Raw genomic sequence first — 9,865 nt, 5'->3', positions numbered from 1 at the left:
TCCTCCACACCGCCACCTTCCTCCCATCCCTGACAGAAGACCAAGTCCAGTGTGTGTCCCGCACTGTGGGTGGGGCCTGTTACTACTTGGGACAGCCTTATGGTTGCCATGGAGGCCATGAAGTCCTGAGCCATCCCTGATAGGCTGGTCTCAGCATGGACATTGAAGTCCCCCAGCACAATTAGCCGTTGGGACTCCAACGCCAGGCCTGAGACCATCTCAGCTAGCTCAGGTAGGGAGACTGTAGTGCAGCGGGGTGGTTGGTACACTAACAGAATCCCTAATCTGTCCCGGTCTCCCACCCTCAGGTGGACACATTCAAACAAGGTCCACTGCAGGGCGGGCACCTGGTCAGGGGGATGGAATCCTTATAGACCACTGTGACCCCGCCTCCCCTCCCTCCAGATCTCAGTTGGTGCTGTACAGAGTAACCTGGCGGGCAGAGCTGGGTGAGATTAACTCCTCCCATCTCATCCAGCCAGGTCTCTGTAATACATGCCAGGTCTGCATGTTGATCCAAGATGAGGTCTTGGATGAAAGATGTCTTCCCATTCACAGACCTGGCATTAAACAGCACCACCTTCAACCTGGAGGGACCGCCATCCTGGCTATCCAGATTAGCTATGTCAGGAGACCATTTTGGAACTTTTAAAATCCTACTAGAAACCCTAGGCCAAATTAAATGTTTTGGTCTCCCTTTCCCGTATCTCCCCCTCCCAGACACCACCTCAATAGGGGCTCCCCACCCATCAGAACACCCCCCTCCCCTGTCACGCTGTCCTCTCTTTGCCTCTTTCACTGGTCTGAGCATTGTTAATTGGCTTGTTAATCTCTTATTGTCAATTAGCATCCTTTCGTACCCATTCCCTCCCCCCACCCGGCAGTCCTCGTAACCCTCCAGCCTCCCCCATCCCTCTCCCACAATACAAAGTGCAACTGCAATTGTAAAGTGCAGGGGTTTCATGAGAAGCATAGATATTGGGTCTGGACTAACTAAAGTGCAAGTGCAGGCAGGCAGAAGGAATTATGATGAAAAAAAACTTAATTCAGTATGGTACAGTATAGATTTTATAAGGTACTAAAACCAAGACCAGTTAGGGTTGATAACTTAATAGAGAACGAGGGGACCAGGCGTCACAATATATAATAGTTGTCAAAGCAGCATTTGAAGATTATTATAACAGCAATGTGTACTCCACAAATGGGAACTCGGTAGAGTCAGTAAACAAACACTCAATATGGTATAACATGAGTTAATTCTGATGTTACAACAGAAAAAAAGGGGGATCAGAGGAGAGAATTTCCAAGGCTACTACAGCTTGGTGAAATTTGTTGGTGATATCCCATGCAGCTAGCACCAAAGTTCTAGTAGGAGTCATTGGCAGTCAGTGGGCCAAACGACCAACCCTGCAGAGCGGCCCTCTCTGCCGACAACAACCGCTGCCAGTCCCAAGGCTCCCCGACTTCACTCCCACTCTGAGCTCCAGCCTCGCAACCCACCAGTCCTAGGCTGCACCAGATCGAACTGACCCCAGCAACAACCAAATGAACCAGCTGGTTACCCCAGCTTAGTAAGGTTGAGCAGCAGGGTCAATGGCTGGTGAACAAGGCAGGGGTAATGGTTGGCAAGCAGAGCGGGAGCACCAATCCTCCTGCCTGCAACGCAACGCAGCCCCGACGCAGTGCAGCAAGGCAGTTGGCGGGAGAGGCAGGAGAGGCAAGATGGGCCTGATAGCCCCGCCGCACCTGAGTGGTTTCTTCCGACCTGTGCAAAGGCCCGTGATCTTCCCAGCCAGCGTGGGATCCCGAGAACCGGCCAAAGGAGACGAGACGAGTCCGGTGGCTTGGCCAAAGCTGAGCAACTCACCCGGCCACAGAGAAATCCTTCCTCGCCTCCAATCCTAAACTGCAGCAAGCGCCAGGTCCGGGTCGGCAGGAACAGTCACTTCTCGGCCAGGCCAACAGCAAGACAAAAGAGGCCAGGCGACAGGCCACAAGGCCCAAGAGGGACGCTCCACCAGAGACCAAAGCTCACCACCAAGTATGGAAGGCCAGAACGGCAGGGATGGAGCAGCAGAACGGAGGAGATAGCAGCTGTAGCAGCTTGGTGTTCCAACCGTGCTAACTCAGTCCTCAATCCTCCTTCCTTAATCCTCCTTCCTCTTTGGTGACTCACCAAACGTAACGAGGTAGGAATAGTTTAAACTATCTGTTGTTGTTAATCTTAATCGCTCTTGGTCTTCACAAGGATTTTCGGGTTTCAGCCACATTTCAGCCAAACATTCATAGGCTGTAAGGTATAATGGCGGCTGCACAGCCCAACCTTCCTTCTTCTCACCTTCTTCTACCAGAGCCCCCCTCTGGCCTTCCCCTGGGAAATTACAACAGGCAGTTGCACCAGATTGGAAGCAACTGGGGTCAGTCAGGGAGTTGAAGGCAAAAATTGGGGGGCAGTGATGTTGTTGAAAAAGAAATGTTGAAAGGCCTCCCGGAGGTCCTCTGAACGCGTCCTACCTTGTCAGCGCCATCTTGTTATCTCACAAAGCAACCAATCTTCTTCCTCCAGATGGTTTTTGGAGTTTCCAAAGTCTTTCCTCCCTTCTTAAATCCACTCACCAAACGCTGAGGAAGGCAGGGAGGGAGGGAAGGAGGCAAAAGGGCTACAGCTAGGAGACAGAATGTTTGTAAATCAGATCCTTTGCCTTCTTCCTCCAGATGGTTTTTTCTATCTAACTCTATCCATCTTCCACAGTACACAATGTGGCATATTATAAGTGATTCCTTTCTCAATCAAACATTCCCATATGGATTTTAAAATAAAAATAGTGATGATAAAATAATGACTTTAAAAATGTATATCAACGATGTGTATCATGCACAGAGATTCACTAACAGTATTTTTCACTACTGGTGTCATTAGCCAGGTCTGTGGAACACATAAAGGGCCACACAGTTCCAATCTGTACTATTCACAAACAGCAATCGGGGATTAGTGTGTGAAGTAATATAAGTACAAATAAATATCACAAGCAGCAAACACCAGGTTTTTGTAAAGCTGAGAAGTAGAAGAAACAAACTTCTTGAGATGGTTTTTCTCCTAAGAATTTCCCTTCTGACGGCTGGCTCCATCTGCTTGAATTTCTTTACTTACCTTGTCTCCAAATTGTCTCCTATGTAAAATGCTGCCTACACAGAAAATGCTGTTTCATGTGTTAAAATTGTACACAATGAAGTCCCAGCTAAATTGCTGTATAGAAAACAGTTATTTCTGCACAGAAAATACTTCTGCATTACAAAAAAACTCTTTAGAAAAATCTATCACCTAACTATACAGTTGATTTGTTTTATATTATACAGACAACTCTGTCTTCTGTGTCTAATGACTAATTCCTGCTGGATCATAATAGAAATGTCCACCCATTATTCTCAAAGGTATAATATGTGACTTTTTCACTCTTCCTGCCTACTGAAGCAGACATTTTTTTCTCTGTACTTCCTACTTCTTTGCAATAAGATGTAAAGTATCATCCATCTAAAATCTGAAGTCAGTCTTCAAGCTGATTTGCCTAACATTTCCCTGGAGAGAAGCATTCACAGCTTTGTGATAATGCAGGGGAAATATTAGCATGGTTTTGCATAGATACTGTCTATAGCAAATTTTAGACCATGAAACCCACTGTATGTGGCCATGACTGTCACTGCTAGATTATGGTATTATTATTCTTCACCCACTGTGATTGTAGCTACTTATGACACCGCTTTTTCTATCATCTCCCCATGTATTCAAAAACATAAAAGTACAATGTAGGTTTGCATTCACTGCAGCACAGCTAGTTATATATTATTTTCTCTTATTGAAGGTTAGACATTAACCATTTCCCTCAGATTACTGTCCTCTATAGGGCATCCTAGAGTTCAACAAAGCCCTCTATACAATCTAAGAGATGGAATCAGACTTCTTAAAACAATTTTAAGACCATCTTAAAGCCTGCCTTTGCTATATTCACAACTGTGGAACAGGATGTTGAACACATTAATAACAGTTAAAGTCAGTTAATGTTTGTTGTTTCCCTTAAGATATGCAACGTTGGCTTGCCCTCTCCACCACCCATAAAGCCACTTGCAAATTTCAGAGCAGAATAATAGCAACCAATGAAATTCATTTAATTTGATTTTGCTAATGTTTTGAAAAGTTAGAGCACTTAGGACCTCATCATAAAAGCTGCCAGAATCAGCACGCATTATGGCAATTCTGATGGTGCATGTTGGGGTGTGTGTGGAATCTATCTCCAAACGCCCTGCATCACCCAGCTCACTCAGCTGAGCATCCTACCTGGGGGAGCATTGACCGTCTTGTCAATGCCACGGTGGTGGCATGCTCCACTTCACTGCCCCTTTAAGCATAGAACCCTGCTGGAAGTAGTTGTGTATCATGTAATGGGAGCCAACGGGCTCCATGCTTAAAGGGGCAGTGAAGTGGAACATGCTGCCAATTTATCCCCCACCTGAAGAGGTTGTTAGTAGTTAAATGAAGAAAATTGAATTCATGATTTTTACTTTTATGTAAGGATTTATTTATTTATTTATTATGGTACTTTTACGATACCTTTCTCAACCTCAGAGGGGACTCAAGGTGGCTTCACAATATGGCAATAATTCAATGCCTTTAAAACAGAGTACAAAAAACAACCATTTAAATAAAATATTAAAGTACAATTAAAAACAGTTAAAACATTTAACTCCATACAACAGAGTAAATCACGTGATTTATAGCCCGGGCCGTTTCATTAGTCAGTTACACATCTTTCGTATCTATTATTGCACCAGATTTCCAAAGGCTTGGTCAAAGAGCCATGTCTTCACTTTTTTGCGGTAGATCAGAAGGGAGGGGGCAGTGTATGATAAACAAAACCAGCAAAAGATCCATCATTCCTTTCAAAGTTATCTCCCAATTCACATTCATGGTAAATCTAGCAGCTTGGATTCATGAAAATAGAAAAAAGGGCAATGTGTATTCTAGGGACAGTAACATACTTAGCACATATCATTTGACAGCTAATGGAAAATCATACCCTTAGGAGGTGTGTCATGTCACAACTATATCATACATAGCACCTCATTACATGATCCTCAGGTTTTTCACTATTTATTCTTTGAGGCAAGAGAGACTCAGGTGTATCACTATTGTTGATAGGATTACTTCCTTTGGCATATGTTTAAAACAGCAGTTTCATACTGAACTGGGTTTTTCCAGATCTTGACTCACTATACCTTTTTTCCATTTTCAAAGATTTTCCCAAAAAATGAATCACTAATAAGATGATTTAATAAGAGCTCTGAAAATCTTTTAATGGGCAGCAGTTTGTCATACTTAACCCTTCTCTACATAATGCACCGTTTGATGAAAGTAAGTAACATTTGGCCTTCTCCATTCTGGTAGTAGTGCATGGGTTGAATTTAGTAAGTGCAGTTAGAAAAAAAATCATTATTTTTAAAAGATACCCAAATCCTTGGATTCAAGATGGAATAAGTCTGTGATTTAAAAAAATGAAATGTGAAATTGACAAATATTCCAAACTCTCTTCACATTGAATGTAGCATGCAAACTATATCAACCAGTTCTTTGTTTTACTCATAAATAGTGAACACAAATACATTTAGTTCCATTTACTTAATAAAAAGTTCACATTTTCTTCCATAAGATGCATGTCTACAATGCTGGTTATGAGGAATGCTAAAATTATAGCTTTTTTGAATTACAGCACCCACTGTCCCTTATTTTGGGGTTGATGGTTTCCCCCAATATCTTAGAGGCAGCAGGCTCATTTCACACAGTTTATAAACTTGAGAGCATAGTTTAATTCAAACAGAGGTTGGGTTTTGATGGTAGCAATAATGGTGTAAAAAGAGTTTGGAAAATAGCAAGAAGAAGGAAGAAGACATCCTGCAACCACCCCCAAAATGAGGGATGGTAGTAAGATGTATTATGATTTTACTACTGCTTGGTTGCAGACGGTTTCAGCAAGTCATCATACAAACTCTTCTCAAAACTATTTTCTAGGTTTTGTTCCCATACTGAACCAGTAACATCTGAAGGAATGGGTGAGGATAATAATGAGGCTACTTCCCACATATAAATACCATCTTGCCTAAAGGTTGACAAAACAGCAATAAGAAGTGATCAGAGGATCATTTTGATTCATATGAACAATTACTTTCTTCCAGTGTTATTAGACCAAAACAGGCCTGGATTGTTTTGCAGAGTCTGTGGAAAAACATTCACCTCGAAAGGAGCTCCCACATCTCTGATCATCATAATATAAATTCCCAAACTGAGCATTTGAGTTCTAATTATGCCACTGGAATGTCTACACATAAAGATTAAGAGATCTTCAAAGGTTTAAATATACCATCATATCCTGTGTCTGGCTCTTTCTTTTCACCCTCATGATGTGTTTTAGGATTATAAAAGCTTTCCAGAATCCTGTTTAGCAGCCATCAAGATGTTTCCATGTTCTTCTGACAAAACAGCATATCCAACCTATTTTAACCAAGGCTACATCAATTGTCATCTTTTTCTTTGCTTTTCTGCACTCAAATCTCATTAAACCATCTCTGGTCTTCCCAAATATAGTTTTTATGCAACAAAATACATTTGCAGCCATTATTAAAGTTCTGTATTCAAACTGCTGATTTTGAAGATTTTACCTATAACATGAGTTTCATCTTTGCTGCATTCCCTTCTGTCATTATACCCTCTCGGGATATTGATAATGCTTCCTCTAAAGCAGTTGTTCCCAATCTTTGGTCCTCCAGGTGTTTTGGACTTCAGCTCCCACAATCTCCTAACATGTGGTAAACTGGCTGGGATTTCTGGGAGTTGGAGTCCAAAACAACTGGAGGACCAAAGGTTGATAAAGCTTTCTGACTAACTAGAGATCTTAGTTATTTGGTCTTTCCATACAAGCTTCCCCCCCTCTCCTACCACCCCACATACCCCATTACCTTCCATTCAATTATCATGGAAAGTGAATTTACCTGTTAGATACACTTACACTAACAACTTTCTTGCAAAGACATCTGTAATTGCTACAACACAGGTACTGTACAGATCTTCTCCTTTAATCTCTCCTTCTATAACATCTTTGTTGATGCACTGGACAAAATATGTTATTCTGTATCAGGACTGCCATATCCAGCTGTCTGTGTTCAAATATAACTGTTCAAAGGACTCTAAAAGCCTGAATGTTTCACATGGCATCTTCATCTGTTGAACATAACACACATCAGACACAAGCAGAAATTCACTCATGCATTTGCTATAATTTTTATGTTCAAAATAGATAATAGACCTGGGGTAAATAAACACCACTAACTTGACTCTCCTGGCTTAAAACTAATGGGACAATTTTACCTTGTGAAATGCTGGATGAATCTAATAATTCACAAAGACTGATGTTCAGATCTATAAAAAAAAACCTTAAAAGCCAAGTATTTCTCTATCCGATGATGTACTATTTTTCTACTCAGCTGCTCTTTGGAAGGTGACATTGAGCTTGGTTGGAATGACATTTCCTGTAATAACCTAACACACTGCTTGCTGCTTCCCTAAGTATCTGTGTGGAATTAAACAACTTTCTACTTAATGGTTATGATCCTTAGGAGCCATTCATAATAACACAAAATAAATCATTATCAGTAGGAATGTTTAGCAGTATCAAATGCACTTTAAAATAAAGCAAAGGCAAGTAAAGGCAAGAGGGATTAGATTCCTAATTATAGTGCAAATAATGAAGGTGTATGAAGACATGGCAGATTATAGACTGCAAAGGAATATCCCATTCAATTAATGTACCTGCTGTGCTCATTCTCTGAAGGGAATACGAATCTCATTTTCTCCACCCTGAAACAGGATTTTAAAAACAGCCCTTTATTTTATATATGAAGTGATCATTGGTATTGCGCATAAAACATCAGATATGTGTGCCTTGTTTTTCTTACTTACTTTCTTTCATCTTTATTTTATAAGATGTTATCTAGCCCAAAAAAATGGGAGGACAGTTGAGCAGGTTTCTTCATTTAAAAAAAATAAGTGAAAAAATGCAGTCTAATACTTTGATGCAGGGACCCTTTGTAGACACCCATAAAATAAAGAAAGATCGTCTGGATCATAAGAGGGGTGGGGCAGGGCAGGAGGGGGGCAGCAAAATCATTGTTCAGATCATACCTTTATTATAGCAAAAGTAAAACAGCAGTTAATATATGCAAAGACATACAGAATATTCAGAAAGTTTTGAGTGTTTTTCTAGTCAGAATGTTTCATCATGAAAGATGTATGCAATGAGACATACATGCAACATTTCCCTTCTACTGAGAAATACATGTTAATATGTATTGCTTCTGGTTCAATATGTACTGCTTCTGGCTGAGGTATATAGAAGGCAGACTAGGACCATGGAGTTTTATGGAACATATGATGCTCATGGAACTCTGAGAATATGGAACTTCCTCCAAAGAGAGACCAGGACGGCCCCATCCCTGCTGGCCTTCTGCAGACAAGTCAAGACCTCCTTCTGGCAGCAGGCATTTGGGGAAGGAGAAGGAGAAGGCTGCTGGGAAAGTGTGGGTGGGATTCTTGGAGGGAGGGCCTATGAACTTTAAAGGTTATTTTAAGCATATTTATTATATTTTAATATATTTTCCACACTGTACTATTTAATTGTTTTTAAATATATATATATATATATATATATATATATATATATATATATATATATATATTTGTATTGCGCTTTCTAAACTATGACTAAGGAGCCCCTGGTAGTGCAGTGGGTTAAATTGCTGAGCTGCTGAACTTGCTGACCAAAAGGTTGCTGGTTTGAATCCAGGAAATGGGGTGAGCTCCCACTGTTAAACCCAGCTTCTGCCAACCTGCAGTTCAAAAACATGCAAATGAGAGTATATCAATGGATACCACTCTAGTGGGAAGGTAACAGCACTCCATACAGTCATTCTGGCCACATGACCTTGGAGATGTCTATGGACAACGCTGGCTCTTTCGCTTAGAAATGGAGATGAGCACCAACCCCCAGAGTTGGACATGATTAGACTTAATGTCAGGGGAAAACCTTTACCTTTAAACTATGACAAAATTTATTGTTAGCCCCCTTGAGTCCACATGGGAAGAAAGGCAGGGCGTATATATACTCTTAGCATGTTCATTCAATTTCTCCATCTATTCCCATCTTGCACAAGGCTAATCAGAGGGAAAAGTTGGTAGACATCATTTGGATCTGACCATTTAGAAGGTGGCACAGAGCCTAACTATGTTGCATATGTTTTTGTCTTCCTCAATAATTATTTTCCTGTTTCCATCTTAAAATAATCATAGTAATCTCAAGTTCCTTCCATAACCTTGTGTATTGTTTCCTATTTTACACTTGCACATCCAAATGATCTGAGTCATCTTTTTTATCTTCATAAACACACATATTTCACATACATGTGGATGTACAGGACATTGTTATTTACCAAGTGTCCCTTGTTTAAGAATTATTCTGTGGTAATAAAGTTTATGAGCCTGTCTAACTCAGACATTCACTACTCTTTGTGTGTGGAGCATACAGCCATCTGTATAAATCAAATATTTCGGGGAGGAAAGGAATTATGATTTGGATGATAATTTCTTCTCCTTAGTATCTTTACCTAGTGACAAAGCCTATGTGGGAAAAAAGAAAGAAAGAAAGCCTGTGTAGCAGTAAAAACCAATATTATTTTTAATGACAAGTTTTTCAGTGGAAAACTACCTCTTACATAGTGTGAACTTAGTTCAGTTTCAAAGAACACATGGACTACACCCTTATTT

The sequence above is a fragment of the Anolis carolinensis genome, chromosome 3, assembly GCF_035594765.1.
Source record: "Anolis carolinensis isolate JA03-04 chromosome 3, rAnoCar3.1.pri, whole genome shotgun sequence".
Taxonomy (NCBI): Eukaryota; Metazoa; Chordata; class Lepidosauria; order Squamata; family Dactyloidae; genus Anolis; species Anolis carolinensis.
The sequence above is the reverse complement of the archived record's forward strand: the minus strand, read 5'-3'. Positions refer to the sequence as shown.